The sequence below is a fragment of the Aquarana catesbeiana genome, linkage group LG13, assembly GCF_042186555.1.
Source record: "Aquarana catesbeiana isolate 2022-GZ linkage group LG13, ASM4218655v1, whole genome shotgun sequence".
Classification (NCBI taxonomy): Eukaryota; Metazoa; Chordata; class Amphibia; order Anura; family Ranidae; genus Aquarana; species Aquarana catesbeiana.
The window spans coordinates 80,693,747-80,711,363 of NC_133336.1; the positions used below are offsets into that span (position 1 = coordinate 80,693,747).

Below are 17,617 nucleotides of genomic sequence, written 5' to 3' on the forward strand. Positions count from 1 at the left end.
CGTTTGGAACTCCAAGCTCACCTCGCTAACCGTGGGCATATAGTGTAGAGTGTGAGACTCTGGTGCGCTTAAGGGCCCAAATAAAGGAGAGAATTCTATTCTGAAGGAGGCGCAGGTAAAATGCAGGGACTCTTAACAGGCAGGACCCAAAAATATAAGATCTTCGGGAGGACAGTCATCTTGACTGTGTAAATGCGGCCAATCCAGGATGGGGTGGGGAATCTCCAGGATGCCATAAGAGCCGTGATGGAATGCAACCCGGGGTAAAAGTTGGTGGAAAAGAGGGAGGAATAGTAGGGAGTCCGCTTGATATCTAGGTAGTCCAGTGAGTAACCAGCCCAACGATATGGGAAGGTAGACTGGGAGGTGTGAGACCAGGGATTCTGGGAGAGAGATGTTCAGCGCAGTTGTTTTCTGCGGATTGATTCGGAGCCCAGAAATGGCAGCAAAGCAGGTCAAAAGGGACTGCAAGTTAGGCAAGGAAACAATTTGGTTAGTCAGGGTTAGGAGAGCATCGTCCGCAAACATATTCACCTTATAACACTTGCCTGCGTAATGGATTCTGTTAATGTTTGGATCAGTCTAAGAGCTATTGCCAAGGGTTCGAGGGCGAGGATAAAAAGAATGGGAGATAGGGGGCACCTCTGCTGCAATCCTCTAAAGATAGGAAATGAGTGTGATGGGCATAATGGACGATTGTGTGATGGTGGGGAATGTGGCAGACCTCAAATTCAGAGTGATGTTGTAGCTTTAGTACAGCATACTACCAAAATTTAAAAGATCACCTTTGTGTATGTTATTTGCACCATTATATGTATGAATGTTTCATATCACATATCATGGTGGTGATATCATTATTCTGGCCTGTCATAATTGTTATGTATTCTATTTAAAGTATTAAAAAAAAAAAAACTTAGATGCAAAACATCACATTTTGGCACTTACAGAGTAGTGTTAATATTTATTTTTATACTTGGCAGGTTTTCTTGAAAGGTTACCTGAACTAAGAGGAAGCCGTGGGATGCCATTACACCTCCTTCTGAAAATGCTAATTGTCTGGTTGTCGTGCTGATGAAATAGCTTCAGTACTTTGAGACACTGATCTATCATAACCTGAAGTATGCAGATTAAGGGGTTTATTTACTAAAGGCAAATCCACTTTGCACTACAAGTGCACTGGAAGTGCAGTCTTTGTAGATCCAAGGGGGACATGCAAGGAAAATAAAAAACAGCATTTTTGCTTGCACATGATTGGATGATAAAATCAGCAGAGCTTCTCCACATTTCAGATCTTCCCCTCAAATCTACAGCGACTGCACTTCCAAGAGTGGATTTGCCTTTAGTAAATCAACCCCTAAGTGTTGTTACATGATTAAAATGAGAGGCAGTCAGGCAACTAGCATTTTTTAAGATCAATAAAGGCAGGTCATATATTTCCCTTTATACAGTATAGTCTACTTCCTTGCCTGATAGGCACAGATGATCTTTGGTGGAGTTAGAAGTAAGTGCAATGCTGTTTTGAGATGGACCTTATAGTTTATTGGTAGGTAATTATCCATCCAGAATGTTAGGGCCCATTCATTGCACAATGCAGTGTGCTTCAATGTACTGGTTTTCATGCATTAAGTTACATTGCATTAGGCAGTTGATTCATGTTGAATGGGCTGTCAGCGCATCTTGGCCTACAAAGAAGGTTCTGCTCTATTTTGTAAAATGCAGCGCACTGCAAAGAACAAAGCAATTGCATCAGTGCATTCAGGTGTGCTACAGCGCACTGTATTCATGTGTTTGGTGTAGTTAACTGAATGGAAACACAAATATACAATGGATTGCTATGCTTACTGTAATATGCTAGGCCTGCACATATCTTTGTGCTTGCTTCCAAGCCTTTTTTTTTTTTTCACAGTGAGATTTAATGGAAAGATGTCATCCATTTCAAGGAAATTAAGAATATAACTGACCATAAGAAACACAAACATATAACATAACATTTTTCTGTTTTATTTTCTGACATTTTATCTGTCCCTGTCGCTATCTGCCTCAATTGAAATAGGGCATGCGTTCAATGGGGACTGTGCAGAAATTCTGTTCTTGGCTGCTTACTGCTTTACTTAGTCCTTTATTCCGTGCTATTGACAAAATTTATCCTGCAGTTTCACAGTGAGCCCAAAAGAGTAGCAGCTCTTGAGAATGTTTTCTGTGCTATAGTATGTAGATTTTCATTTTTTTTTTAATCCCACAGAAATAAAAAGTGACAATGCTTTTGTTTAATAAACCAGACAAAACAGTAGTCATAATTTGCCATACAGAGTAAAATGAGAAGTAAAAAGGTATATACGCACTTTTGTGTTGCGGTGACATTCATTTTCCACTGCACCTCAGTGCACTAAAGTTACTCACCTGCATTGCAGCACACAGTAAAGCTGGATATACACCAGTGGTGGCCGGTGGTATTTTTTTTGGGGGAGGTGGCAAACAGTGCACAGCCAGCAGTGCTCTGCGCCCCAAGCTCACCCTATTTTGAAGCCTATTAGAGCCTCTGGCTCTAATCCCGTGCTTCAGCCCCCCCATTGGAGGCCATGCATCTGGTGCTATGCATGTAGATTAGGGGCTGGACGCATTGATGGGGGGGCGGGGCCCGTGCACACCTTATGGACGGGCCGCCACTTATATACACAAGTAGATTCCTGAATAAAAATTCCTTATGAAGATTCTTAGTATATTCGACGACTTGATAAACATTGTTTGAAATTCTGTTTTCTTTTAACATTTGATTTTGGAATGAATGTCCTTTCCTGAGCGAAAACATGTATACATGTATGTGTAGGAAAACATTTGCCCCAGAAAAGTTTTCCATCCTGCTTCCTCAAATTTTCTCACCACTATGGTTGCACAGTGAATGCTGGTTTCACCCCACTGATGATTACACAACTGACCATATCTCTGAATGGGCTGTCATACCTCTGTACAGGCTCCAAAAAGTGAACTTATCCTTTGCTGAAAGAGACCTGGACTTACTGACTACTCTGTGTTGTGTTGTGTTGCTCTGCATTCTCTGGTTTTTGCATCTGTTATGGTGTGTTTTCAAATAAATGTGATGCCCTAATGCATCTTATGCTTAAAAGCTAAGTCCACCTTTGACCAAAGATATGATAAATGGACATGTATTAGGCAAAAGAAATGTGCATTTGTTATTTTTTGTAAATCAGCCTACAAAGCATTGCAACCGTGATCAGTGGATGAGGTGTGCAATGCCAGGCTTCTGCAGACTCTTCCTCCAGCTCACTGTCCCTACCAAAGTACAGAATTTCAGTTAGAGAGTTGGAGGAATTGTCTATGAACTACGAATACGATAATCAGGACTTATAGTTCATAGATCACTGCTGTGGCTGCGACAATTTCAAGGGTGACATCAGCTGCAGAAGAACCTGCACGTGCTGTCACGGGTGGGGTGTGGGGTCCCATTGCACCATGATACACCTTAAACATGGGTGTAACATGGTGCAAAAGATGGAGTTGCGACATATGGGGTTGATTTACAAAAGGCTAATAGAGTGTTAACTTTGCAAGGGAAATTACACATTACGGGGGAATGTTCCCCATGTGAATTTGGTGAAATTTAACTTTGCAAAGACCACACAGTAATGTGCAGAAGAAATTAGCAGAATTTCTGCTTGCACGTGATTGGATGATGGCAGTCAGCAGAGCTTCACCTCATTCACTAAGCTGCCTCTCTAAGTAAACAGTCTATTTGCCATTAGTAAATCAACACCTGATGCATGAAAAAGACCAGCTTAGCTCTACATGGAACCCCAAATAAGGGACTAAACATTCAGTGAGCCCTGGCATGTATTCAGCAAATTTGATATTTTAATTAGTATTTTACTTACTTTATTTATTCAGGCAGAACATGATCGGCTGAGTCAAACGCTTGCTGTTGGTTTAAAGTGTTACTAAACCTACAACAGTAAAATCAGTCTGTATATACAGTAAAGCGTGCTTGTTATACTCACTGTGGAACCTTAGGGGTTAATCCTCCACATTGTGTAAAAAGGCTGTTTGATCCTATCTTCTTTGATCCTCCCCTTCTTCCACTGTCCCCAATCCATCTCCTGATAGAGGAGGGGGGGCAAGCTGCACATTCTCAGTATGATGTGTATTGCTAGAGTTGTTAGTTTTTTGTGAGAGTGTGTGTGATTAGCAAAGGGCCAATCAGCACTGTCCAGACAGAGGGTCAGGGGTCCTGCAGCCTCACAGGACAGTAAGAGCAGAATGAAAACTCCTCCTACAAGCTTTAACCAGACACTGATGGAAGTCACAAGGCTGCTCTAAGTGCTGATGAGAAAAGGTATTTAGCAGTTAATATTTACTAAAACTATTGCATTTCCATGTACTGTGGGGACCAGATATAGTGAATACAGGGTCCTGGGTTTAGTAACACTTTAACAGTGAAATTGCTCTACCATAATTCTCAATGATTCCTGCCTACCTAGAGGCTTTTGGGTGTTGCCACTCATCTTTGTGTTTTTAAACTCCTCCTGTGGCATACTACAGGATCTGAATAATCCAAAAAAAAAAAAAAATCAACATGAAAAGTGAGAACCTTTGACAATGGCCACCGCAGGTGTGTGCATACTCATAGTTTAACTGCTTTAAGACCAGACACTTGGTTGGCTCTCCTGGGCAAATTGCCATTATTGTACGTCGGCTGCTTTAAGAGCTCTAGGGGCGCGTGTGGCACCGGAGCCGATGCGCGTGGCTGGCGGCCGCGATGTCCGCTGGCCACCCGCAATCACTCCACAAAGAGCCAGAACGGGGACCTGTCAATGTAAACAGACAGATCACCGTTCTGACAGGGGAGGAGAGACAGATCTGCTGTTCCTAATGATTAGGAACAGTGACCTCTCTCCTCCTCCAGTCAGTCCCATCCCCCCACAGTTAGGGAACACATTTAACCCCTTGATCGCCCCCTAGTGTTAACCCCTTCCCTGCCATTGACATTTGCACAGTAATCGGTGCATTTTTATAGTACTGATCGCTGTATAAATGTCAATGGTCCCAAAAAATTTGTCAAAAGTGTCCGATCTATCTGCTGCAATGTCGCAGTCCTGCTAAAAATCGCAGATCCCCGCCAAATGCCAAGTCTATCCCCTATTTTGTAGACGCTATAAGTTTTGAGCAAACCAATCAATATACGCTTATTGCAATTTTTTTTTTAACCAAAAATATGTAGAAGAATATATATTGCCCTAAACTGATGAAGAAATGTGTTTTTTTTTACATTTTTTGGGGGGGATATTTATTATAGCTCTTTTTTTGTTTATAGCACAAAAAATAAAAACCGCAGATGTGATCAAATACCACCAAAAGAAAGCTCTATTTGTGGGAAAAAAAGTAGGACATCAATTTTGTTTGAGTACAACGTTGCATGATCGCGCAATTGTCAGTTAAAGCGACAGAGTGCCGTATCGCAAAAAATGGCCTGGTCATTAAGGGGACAAATCCTTACGGTCCTTAAGTGGTTAAACACATACTGTATATTTTCTCAAAAAAGTCACCAAGGCAGATAAGAAATTGGCAGGTAGTTTAACTGTCAAGCATCTACCAAAAATTGGAAAAGCATTTTTAGGGTAACTCTTTAAATATTCACAATTACCAAAAAGAAGAAAAGAATTAATGTTTCCAAATACCTAACACTAGAATATTATTTGTACTTTCTCATATTTACATGTCAATTTTAATTTAAAAAATGACATTGTGGTGAAACTCTCAGTGTTTGCTGAGCAACAAAATCTTAAACCACCTTAGTTCTCAAGAAATATTACTTTCTGTATGTCCACGAAGAAAATTCTGATTTAGAGGGTCTGCCTATATTAAAAATGCCTGAATAATCTCAGTGTTCTAAACTGAAAAGTTGCAGTATCTACTTCTCTTTATGTGAGAATGGGCCTTAGAAAATATATAAAAAAACTGCAGGGGATTCTAATATATAGACTTCTATCTCAGTGCACATTTCTGAGTGTGAACCATTCACACTAACAGGAAATATGATTTCTGGGGGAGTACTATACACATACTAAATAACAGAGCACCTCCAATTTTACATTAGTGTTTTTTTTTTTTGTTTTTTTTTACATTTCTTGACATGTTTAGAAAATTACAGCAGCCTAAAACAGACTAAAATGTTATAGTTGTGTGTGTGTGTGTGTGTGTGTGTGTGTATATATATATATGTATATGTATATATAACACATATATGTGTGAGATACAGTATCTCACAAAAGTGAGTACACCCCTCACATTTTTGTAGATATTTTATTATATCTTTTCATGTGACAACACTGAAGAAATGACACTTTGCTACAATGAAAAGTAGTGAGTGTACAGCTTGTATAACAGTGTAAATTTGTTGTCCCCTCAAAATAACTCAACACAGCCATTAATGTTTAAACCGCTGGCAACAAAAGTGAGTACACCCCTAAGTAAAAATGTCCAAATTGGGCCCAATTAGCCATTTTCCCTCCCAGTGTCATGGGACTCGTTAGCGTTACAAAGTCTCAAGTGTGAATGGGGAGCAGGTGTGTTCAATTTTGTGTTATCGCTCTCACTCTCTCATACTGGTCACTGGAAGTTCAACATGGCACCTCATGGCAAAGAACTCTCTGAGGATCTGAAAAAAAGAATTATTGCTCTACATAAATATGATCTAGGCTATAAGAAAATTGAAAGATCCTGAAACTGAGCTGCAGCACGGTGGCCAAGACCATACATCGGTTTAACAGGACAGGTTCCACTCAGAACAGGCCTCACCATGGTTGACCAAAAAAGTTGAGTGCACGTGCCCAGCATCATATCCAGAGGTTGTCTTTGGGAAATATACATATGAGTGCTGCCAGCATTACTGCAGAGGTTGAAGGGGTGAGGAGTCAGCCTGTCAGTGCTCATACGTCGTACACTGCATCAACTTGGTCTACATGGCTGTCATCCCAGAAGGAAGCCTCTTCTAAAGATGATGCACAAGAAAGCCCTCAAACAGTTTGCTAAAGACAAGCAGACTAAGGACATCGATTACGAGAACCATGTCCTGTGGTCTGATGAAACCAAGATAAACTTATTTGGTTCAGATGGTGTCAAGCGTGTGTCGCGGCAACCAGGTGAGGAGTACAAAGACAAGTGTGTCTTGCCTACAGTCAAGCATGGTGGTGGGAGTGTCATTGCCAAGGGCTGCATGAGTGCTGCTGGCACTGGGGAGCTACAGTTCATTGAGGGAACCATGAATGTCAGCATGTACTGTGACACACTGAAGCAGAGCATGATCCCCTCCCTTCGGAGACTGGGACGTAGAGCAGTATTCCAGCATAACGACCCCAAACACACCTCCAAGATGACCACTGCCTTGCTAAAGAAGCTGAGGGTAAAGGTGATGGACTGGCCAAGCATTTCTCGAGACCTAAACCCTATTGAGCATCTGTGGGGCATCCTCAAACTGAAGGTGGAGGAGCGCAAGGTCTCTAACATCCACCAGCTCCGTGATGTCATCATGGAGGAGTGGAAGAGGACTCCAGTGGCAACCTGTGAAGCTCTGGTGAACTCCATGCCCAAGAGAGTTAAGGCAGTGCTGGAAAATAATGGTGGACACACAAAATATTGACACTTTGGGCCCAATCGGGACATTTTCACTTAGGGGTGTACTCACTTTTGTTGCCAGCGGTTTAGACATTAATGGCTGTGTGTTGAGTTTTTTTGAGGGGTCAGCAAATGTACACTGTTATACAAGCTGTACACACACTACTTCACATTGTAGCAAAGTGTAATTTCTTCAGTGTTATCACATGAAAAGATATAATAAAATATTTACAAAAATGTGAGTGGTGTACTCACATTTGTGAGATACTGTGTATAGTGTGTGGTTTTTTTTATATACGTAGTTGAATGAAGTGTTGGGCAGTTAGTTATCTATCAGATCTGTTCATATACTGTACAGCAAAAAATGAGCTGTTAAGCAATGACCTTGTACAGGGACTATTACAGCTATATGGATTATCCGGCTCATTGGATAGTCTGGTTGCTGCTGATCAACCTTTTATCCTGCTATTGAAGTCCTTTATACACAAGTCCATGTCTAAAAACACACGCAATAACACAAGGTTTCAACTTTTTTGTCCAGCGTTCAGATGCTGAAACAATCATGCTTGCATGCATGTCTTATGTCAAATATGTGTACTGTAACATGTAAGAAATTAACATTATCTTATTTGTACAGTAAAACTACACTTTACACAGTATAAAACCACCTTACACTTGGCATACAAAGGTGCAGCAGGAAGCCTAATATTTATTCCTTTTTTCAACATCTTGCTTAGTATAACAAAGGGAGGTAGTTCAATATGCTGCGGTGGTGAAAGTGTTAAATGATAAAATGTCCAATAGGTTTTTTTTTCTTGGCACAGTAGGAGTGTGGAGACTGAGTGATGGGTACAGGCAGTTGTCTAACCTCCTGGCTAACCCCAGGAGGAGGAAATTAATTGCTCTGTCAGAGCCACTGGAAACCCTGGAGAGGTGCTGCTGTTCCTGCAGCCACAATCATCTGTTAATGCAGAATATGCTGGAGGAGAAAGGAGTGGGTCAGGCCATGGCGCAGGACAAATCTGTGACAAACATGCAGCCTTTGCTGTGCATCATAATGTGTGCAGCTTCACAAAGAACAATAGCAAATGCTGGCATTCCCCATGATGTGTAAAAACAAGGCCTGTTGTCTTTCTACCTCTCCCCCATTCCCTCCCTATTTTTTAGGTAAAATTGAAGAACAGGGGCTGAATACTGATCTAAGCAAGGAGATGACAAACCTTAAATTACCAAGCCAGATTTGGCTTTAACAAATCATAATTAGTCCTGTGAGTGCTTCCTTTCTTTTGTTGTTTTTGTATTAAATTAATTGTTGCAAGCACTGTTTGCATATAGATTGACCATGTAACATAACTATAGGGCCAGTTGTAAACTGATGCATTTTTGTCAATGACACAATGAACACAGCGTGTAAAGAGCAGAGCCATAAAAAAAAATAATTTTTTTTACGTTTGACAACAGTAATTTATGTCTGTACAGCTGTATACTAAAGTACATGCACGCGAGGGTATATACCTGTCCAGGGATCCAGCGCAGTTCTCTCCTGGGCTGGTTTTTCACTAGCCTTCGAATTCCCGGTGTCGGCATCACTGTGCATGCGCAAGTCAGCCTGCACTTTGTGAATGGCCTATCAGTTTTCTGGGACTTGTGATGTGTTTCAGAAGACTGAGGGGAGGAAGGGGGAGAGGAGAACTTCTGCTCAGATTGTCTAGGCAGTCGTGGGTACCTGTGAAAACTACGTACCCACTTTCTTCGGGTAACTTTTTGCTGGGTGGAGGCATAGGAGGTTGGAGACATGGAGTGAAACTGATAAGGCTGTGATCAATTTGAGGAAAAGGGGTGTTAGCGAGGTTATCCTTGCTCTCTCCCCCCACTGTATTTTGTCCTGCTTTTTGATTTTTTAAATTCTATATGCAGCATATGAGCTGAGTGAGCAGGTGTGTGAAGTGTGGATAGCGTGGACTAACCTGGATCAATGGCCATTCAGTGTTAGGCTGTAGGGGAGTGCAGAGGTAGGAGAATACAAAGTCGAAGCTGTTGCCATTAGAGTGAGTGGTGGTTTGTGTCCATTATGTTGCGTAGTTGGGAGGTGGCTGAGGCATAAACATTTCCTGGAATGTTAAAGTTAATGAGGATGAAGTTGGGTAGTTCAGAGGAGAAAAAGTAGAGTAGCCATGCAGAGAAGTCAAAGAGAAAGCTTGACACTGGTCCAGGAGATCAATAAATGACTGCAATCCTCAGAGAAGCTGGAGAAAAAAGAAAAATACGGTGCTCTTCAAAAATGCAGAGGGATAGAGAGGGAGGTGTAGGAAGAACCTGGAAGGTGCACTGTGGGGAAAGGAGAAGTCCAACTCCACCTCCCTTTTCTCTATTGGGTCTTGGTGTGCGAGTTCAGTCGAGGCTACCATGGGATAGGGCAGTTGGAGAGACAATGTCTAATTCCTGGAGCCAGGTTTCAGTAGCAACAGGTGGGTTGAGTGAGTTGGAGAGGAAAAGGTAATTGACAGAGGCAAATTTGTTAGAGACTGAGCAGGTATTCCAAAGGGCACAAAAGGGGGGGAGGGGAGGCTGGCTCGTGCAAGTAGGGGGATTGCAAGAGAAGCACGACTGCCGGTTCGGGGTGAGGGTTGGATGGTGGAGGGCCAGGGTTGGGTGCAATATCCCCAGAAATTATGAGTAGTAGGAGGGTGAGGGAGGCGAGGTGGGAGTGGGATTTGTATGGGGGTAAATGCCCCGGTGATTTGGAAGTGGTAACATTAAATGGCCTTGGAAGGAAAAGGAGATAAGTGCAGTAATATTGAGAAGACAGAAGTAAGGGTGATAGGTATAGGCAGGGCCGTCTTTAATATTGATTGGGCCCTGGGCAAACATTTTCTTGGGCCCCCCTACATGCAATTTCACTCTTCACATGCTCTGAGACATACAATAAATAGCAGCTAGACTCAAAATCAGTTTACTGAATGAGATCAGGCAATGATTGCGATGGTTGCCAGAGGTTACCAGAGGTTACAGTGTATTATTACCGCACACTGACTGGTTGCTAGAGGTTACAGCACACATTATGGGTCACTGTTTATTTTCTAGAGGTTACAGCACATGACTTCTGCTTGTTTGGTTACTAGAGATTACTGTACATCAATACTGCTCACTGATTGGTTGCTAGAAGTTACTGGACATCTATACCACTCACTGATTGGTTGCTAGAGGTTACTAGACATCTAAACTACTCACTAATTGGTTGCTAGAGGTTACTGCACGTTATTACTGCTCACTGATTGGTTTCTAGAGGTTACTGCATATCTTTACGCTTGAGGAGGGGGGTTGGGATCAGTGGCAGTGGGGGGGGGGATGGGATTAGCTAGGAGGCAGTACGCTGTGGCAAATTCTGAATCATGTAGAGGAGAGCTGGGAGGCATTAGTAACATAACTTTACACTGAGATATCGGGACACAGCATGGGACTAAAACTTCAAGGGGAAAGGGAATTTAAACCAGGATAGTTGGCAAGTATGAGGCAACTGCTTTGGGCCCCACAATAATGATGGGGCCCAGGGCAGCTGCCCCTTTTGCCCTGCCTTAAAAACGGTCCTGGGTATAGGGTGTGGGGTGGAGAGGAGGGGAAAATAAATGAGAGAGGGCATTATTGCAAAAAGGAAGGTTAATGAGAGCACGTTGAAGGATAAAAACAGGGAAAAGCAGGTTAAGGGGGCACCAGAAAATCATCTGCGTCCTTCTTGTGCTCTCAACTCTGCTTCTGATCTGCCTCATCTCATCTGGCTTTTGTCATCTGGTCTGCCTGCTTCACCTCCCATTGCTTACTACCTTAAAAGAGTAAAAACCAAGCAGATTATATAATCGTTCAAACTATGCCAATAAACGCACCTCACTGCTCAGCCATCCCATCTGTCTGTTCCTGGCTGTAAAATCATTGTAGAGTGCCCACTATTGCCACGTAATATGCTCATGCAAAGATGTAGATTTCCAATGGAAAGAATGAACTTGCATCTCTTTCCTTGCTGTCCAGGGAACACTGGTCTGCTGCTGGTATTTCTTCACCACATGGCACTCTCTAGCTCTGGGTCTCAGTCTATAACAAAATCTTCAGCAATGCTGATGTAGTGATCCATCTATTTCTTCTCTAGGAACCCCTACTAGAAGTATGCCAGTCCACAGCTGTCTCCTGGAGATCATGGGCCATCACTATCTGAGTTGATTAGATTCACAGCTTATTGGAGGTAACAGCAGCATGTGTCTCACCTCTGTTACAGGCTTCTGACCTTTGTTCTTTGTTAGGGCATCATTAGAATTGTTCATGAGGGCTACACATTCCTTATTCAAATCTTCGGCTTTGCCAGCAGTGGTCTGAACAAACTCTGAAGTCATAGTGTCCTCATTTCGGATTCTGTATGTAGAGCATGGAAGCTAAAGTCTGCGGAAAGATCCACAATTCCATGAAACCATGTTCTATTCAAAGAAGAAGCACACTTGGCAAGCTCCTTTGCAACAGACATCCATGGACTATCTCTAACCTAATCTGTGTAATCCATGGTGAGCTCCCACATGTTTTGCTTTGGTTAAATATTTGTTGGGGGTTGCACAGCAATTTTTTAAGAAAGCATAGGCATTTACACAAAATAGGGTATAAAAATCTTTAATCTTTATTGGTTTAAAGATGTAAAAATGTGTGCAGAAAGTCAAGTAGGTTAAAAAGCACAGAGAAAAACAAATTAATCTATCTATACACATTGTATATAAAATCTAAACCTTCCGCACTATCCCTATAGCTAAATCTAAGAACACCGTGCTACAAAACTAAATGATATAGGAGGAAGCTAAACACCACATACTACCTTCAGAGCCCTTTCACACTGGGGTGGGAAGGTGTCGTCGGCAAAGTGGCGCTATTCGGCCACTAGCGGGGCGGTTTTACCCCTCTAGCGGCCGAAAAAGGGTTCAAAGTGCCGCTGCAGCAGCGGTTTGGCGGCGCTGCCCCATTGCTTTCAATGGACAGGGGCGCTTTACCGCTCCTACAGCGATGCAAAGATGCGGCTTGCAGGACTTTTTTTACCGTCCTGCAAGCATACTGCTCCAGTGTGAAAGCCCTCGGTCTTTCACAATGGAGAGACAGGTGCTATGCAGGCGTTATTTTTAGCGCTGTAGCTCCTGTAAAGTGCCTCAATGTGAAAGGGGTCTCAAGGGTGCATCGCTCTCCTTCAATACGTTAAGTGCATAGATTAATTAATATATAAAGTTCATCAGTGAACAGAAAAAAATAATATTAATAAAATACAATAACTATTGTATACACAAATATAATATATAAATTTAATATATAAATATATCAAAGTGAATCCATCTTTCAGTATCAGTCCATAAAGATATATATGTATAAAATCAGTGAATCGTGTAATCCCATACACCAAAAACAATCCTGTGTGTATCGACCTTTGTTCACCACGGTGCCCTTTACCCCACCTAAGGGTGTCTTCTCACCTGCTTGGGTGGACCCCACTACCTAAAGAAGGTCCGTATGCATCTTTGCAGTGTAATGCCCTGTACACATGATAGGATTTTCCGATGGAAAATGTGTGATAGGGCCTTGTTGTCGGAAATTCCGACCGTGTGTGGGCTCCATCATACATTTTCCATAGGAATTTCTGACACACAAAGTTTGAGAACTTGCTATAAAATTTTCCAACAACAAAATCCGTTGTCGGAAATTCCGATCGTGTGTACACAAATCCGATGCACAAAGTGCCACGCATGCTCAGAATAAATTAAGAGAGGAAAGCTATTGGCTACTACCTCGTTTATAGTCCAGACGTACGTGTTTTACGTCACCGCGCTCAGAACGATCGGATTTTCCGACAACTTTGTGTGACAGTAAAAATACCACTCACAATTCAGAAATCAAATACAGGCATATCCTCGGCTTGCACAGCTCCACCTGGCTCTGTCCCGCATGATTACGTCACTGCCCACCTCATCCGTAGCGCCAGGTGGGCTTTCTCAAAGGTCTAGGCACATTTTTTGCAGGTAAAAAAATATGCATTTATTATTTTTTGTTGCAGGAGTCCGTAAAGCATTGCACCAGTGATCAGCAGATTGCTGATGCCATGCAGGACTCCAGCAGACCTGTCAGTTTATCTGCTTGCTTGTACCTCATAGAAGCAAGCCAATACAGATTGACAGGAGGAATCAATGAACTACCACACCGCTTGCAGCGCTGTGATAGTTCAATGAGAACTGCAAGCCGACAGCCACTAAGGCTGTCGGGACTTGTAAATTTCCATTCACAGAGGGCTTTTTAAAAAATATGTTGACAGCTAGCAGGGGGAGAAGATCCTCATTAGCTGTCACAGCGGGGGAGCAGAGGCTGATCCTTTCATAAGATATTACATGTTACACCCTGAATATGGGTTTAACATGTAATATGTTATGAAAGGTGAACTTATCCTTTAACTTGCATTTTTCAATTTGGCACGTCAAACTGTGCTCATAGACAGTGATTTTTGTAAGTATTCCTGAGCCCATGTAGTGATGTCCATCAGAAAAGCAAGCCTGTTTTTAATGCAAAGCCCTCTGAGGGCCTAAAGATCGCAGGCAACCAATATTGTGGTTTGGCCTTGTCCCTTGCGCACAGAGATTTCTTCACGTTCTCAGAATCCTTTGATGAATATGTACTGTAGATAATGATATATTTAAAGTCTTTGCATTTTTACATTATGGAACATCCTTCTGAAATTGTCAACAATTTTGTACGCTTAATGTTGCCCAGTCTCAACTTTCTTGACGTGTTGCTGCCATTAATTTCAAAATTCAGTTCTTTTTTTCTTAAAATTGTACATTTTCTCAGTTTAACCACTTGCCGACCATAGAAGGTCATATGGTGTCCTTGGTTTGCAGTAGTTATACCGAGATGATGCGATGATGCCTGCAGCTACAGGCATTGTCCTCGTATAAGAATTGTCAGCCGGCGGTTCCTCCTGTATGACAGAAGTGATTTTGAGTGGCTGATTTTGTCCCTTCTGGTTTCGGCTGTTTGTTTACCTGGCTGTTAGAGGCCAGGAAAGCAGGCAATCAGACCGATCTGTGTCTGATCGGCTGTATTGGAGATCAGAGGAGATTTGGGGTCTAATAGACCTCAGATCTCTCCATGAAGAAGGACCCTGTCATGGCCTATACTGTCACAAGGGATGTTGTCATCCCTTGTGACAGCAATAAGGTAATACAAAAAAAAAAATTAAGAGACAGTGTAAAAAATTGTTTTAGATAGAATAAATAATAATAAAAAAAAATGTAAATGGACTCTGACCTGTCTTTTCAGCCCCAAATCCAATTGCTGTCATAATCTTGCAGGCTTCACCTCTGTAACATCTCCAAAATACGCCCCTTTTTAACCGTTGAAACCGCTATTTTCACACTGCATTGCCTCCGCACCAATCAGGAGGCAGGTCAATGAGACCTGTTTCCTGATTGGCCAAAGCGCCAGGTGTCCCTATTGGCTGCTCAGTGCTTTGGCGGAAGTGGAATAGAGCAAGTGAGAGAAGAGGAGACTCCAGAGAAGAGGACAAGGTAAGCCCGATCCATCTGCGGGGGGGTTTGTGTTAGCGCCATGGTGTGTCTCGCGAGCCACTCGCGGGGGGTGTCAGCGCTGTGTCCCGCAATCCATCTGCGTGGGGGGGGGGTGTGAGCAGGGTGTCCCGGGAGGGACACTGGCAGCATTTGATGGCCACACTGGGAGCATATGATGGGCACACTGGCCACGTTTGATGGGCAAACTGGCAGCATTTGACTGGCAGTGTTTAATGGGCAGACTGGCAGGGTTTAATGGGCACAGTGGCAGGGTTTAATGGGCACAGTGGCAGCGTTTGATGGGCATAGTGGCAGCTTTTGATGGGCATAGTGGCGGCGTTTGATGGCACAGTGGCTGCAATTGATGTTTTTTTTCAAATTTTTTTATGCCCCCCCCCAAAAAAAAATTTTGAGCACCAGCCACCACAGGGGTGGAGGATAGGAGGGATCTCTTGGGCACTTGTCCAGTGCTAAGGGGACTATTAGTAGAGCCTGTATGTTTGGTGTCTGGGTTGTTTGGTATCTTTTGGGACAGTTTCTACACATTTTTTAATCTATTTGACGTCACTGCTCCTGTGCAATTAGTGGCAGTGCTGAAAAATGACCTAACAAATTCTCATTGAAAATAATGGATATGGGAAAATTTCAGTCCTAACAACAGGTGAAATGTTTTTTTTAAGAAACATTACATTTTATTTATTTAATTTGAGTATGTACATTGCCATGGAAAATCCTTTTTTTTTTTTTTCAAGCTGTGCAAAATGTATTCAACATCTGCCACCTAGTGCTTAAATGCTTTTATATTTTTCTTGGAATGCATGAATTTTTAAAAGATGATTTCATAAAAACATAAGTCATAGCTGGCAGTGTCTAATGCCAATTCAATAAGAATTTGTTGCACCCTAATTTAAAAAAAATAGTATCTAGAAATGTACTCTTTGTTATACAAATGTAAACCGTTATTTTGGGCATACTATTGGATCTGTTAATTTTCAAGGAACTCCATTTAAACTGTCAAAATAATTGCTGTTTTGTTGTGTGTCCTGTGATTCAAACATCCTGTTTCATTATATCATGTAAATAATGCCAGTACTCTCCGCTGCCACTTTTAATGGCTCATTCACATATTTAAAGTGTGGTTTTGGGTGTTATGGCAACTCAATGCACCTGCAATATATTTAACAATAGTTTAAAAGAAAAAGAAATTGCACTAGGTGCATAAAAAATTGTGAAAAAATTAGGAAAAATCCTGCTGCTGTGCACTATAACCCCGATATGAGGGCACAAAAAACAAAATATAATATAGAAAGTGCAGCGCTGGACATGTGAAGTGAATTATGAAATTTGATAAACAAATTATTAAAATAATGAAGAAAGTTAATCAAAATCAAAAATGGTGACACAATCATACGTGTTAATTATGTGAAGTGTTCCTTAGAACGTGAACACATAAGCTAAAGAAGAATCTTTCCTTATATAAAGGCTTAAGAAAGAACATAAAAGTCCACAACAGTGTATTTGATACAAATGTAGATTTCAGGGGTACATCTTCAATATTCAATGTTGCCCACCACCGAATAGAAGAATAAAAGGCTTACCAGAAAGCCTGTGACCGCCTTTATTCAGGGGGGTCAAAACAGGCTTAGTAGATATGCGTAAAGACGTACCCCTGATGACGTCAGTTGTGACGAAACGGGCATAGGGTCACAACATTGCACGCACCGCGCATGCGCGATTTTAAAATAAACGGCAGTAGTGTCGTTTTTTTACCTTGCTCTATTTTCTTTGTTATTTTAACGCTATTTGCCAATAAAAGAAAACCAAAAGTTATCTGCACCAGCGGAGCATCTCCTTTTTTGTTTCTTTTGGCATCATAACTACACCTTTTTGCACTGGATCCGTGGAAGATTTCAAGTTTGCCCCATGAGAGGATAGGATTTGGGAGAACATCTACAGCGGTTGTTGGCTGGTCGGCTATCTGGCAAGGATTCCTGACGCATCAGTCCATCGGTGCCCCTTGGAGTATCCCTGTGGCGGTTTACGCATATCTACTAAGCCTGTTTTGACCCCCCTGAATAAGGGCGGTCACAGGCTTTCTGGTAAGCCTTTTATTCTTCTATTCGGTGGTGGGCAACATTGAATATTGAAGATGTACCCCTGAAATCTACATTTGTATCAAATACACTGTTGTGGACTTTTATGTGCTTTCTTAAGCCTTTATATAGGGAAAGATTCTTCTTTAGCTTATGTGTTCATGTTCTAAGGAACACTTCACATAATTAACACGTATGATTGTGTCACCATTTTTGATTTTGATTAACTTTCTTCATTATTTTAATAATTTGTTTATCAAATTTCATAATTCACTTCACATGTCCAGCGCTGCACTTTCTATATTATATAATATATTTAACAAT

General features: G+C 41.9%; 1 protein-coding gene across 9 annotated transcripts in view; it reads left to right on the forward strand.

The window, feature by feature from the left end:
- DPF3 (double PHD fingers 3) overlaps positions 1-17,617 on the forward strand; it is a 458,181-nt gene that overhangs the window by 117,653 nt on the left and 322,911 nt on the right. Inside the window, exon 2 of one of the 9 annotated variants that reach the window (XM_073610453.1) lies at positions 11,768-11,860. The exons of the other annotated variants lie outside the window; for them this stretch is intronic. The gene's annotated coding sequence lies outside the window, so the exon portion shown is untranslated. The remainder of the gene's footprint in view (positions 1-11,767; positions 11,861-17,617) is intronic. 9 annotated transcript variants of the gene reach the window in all.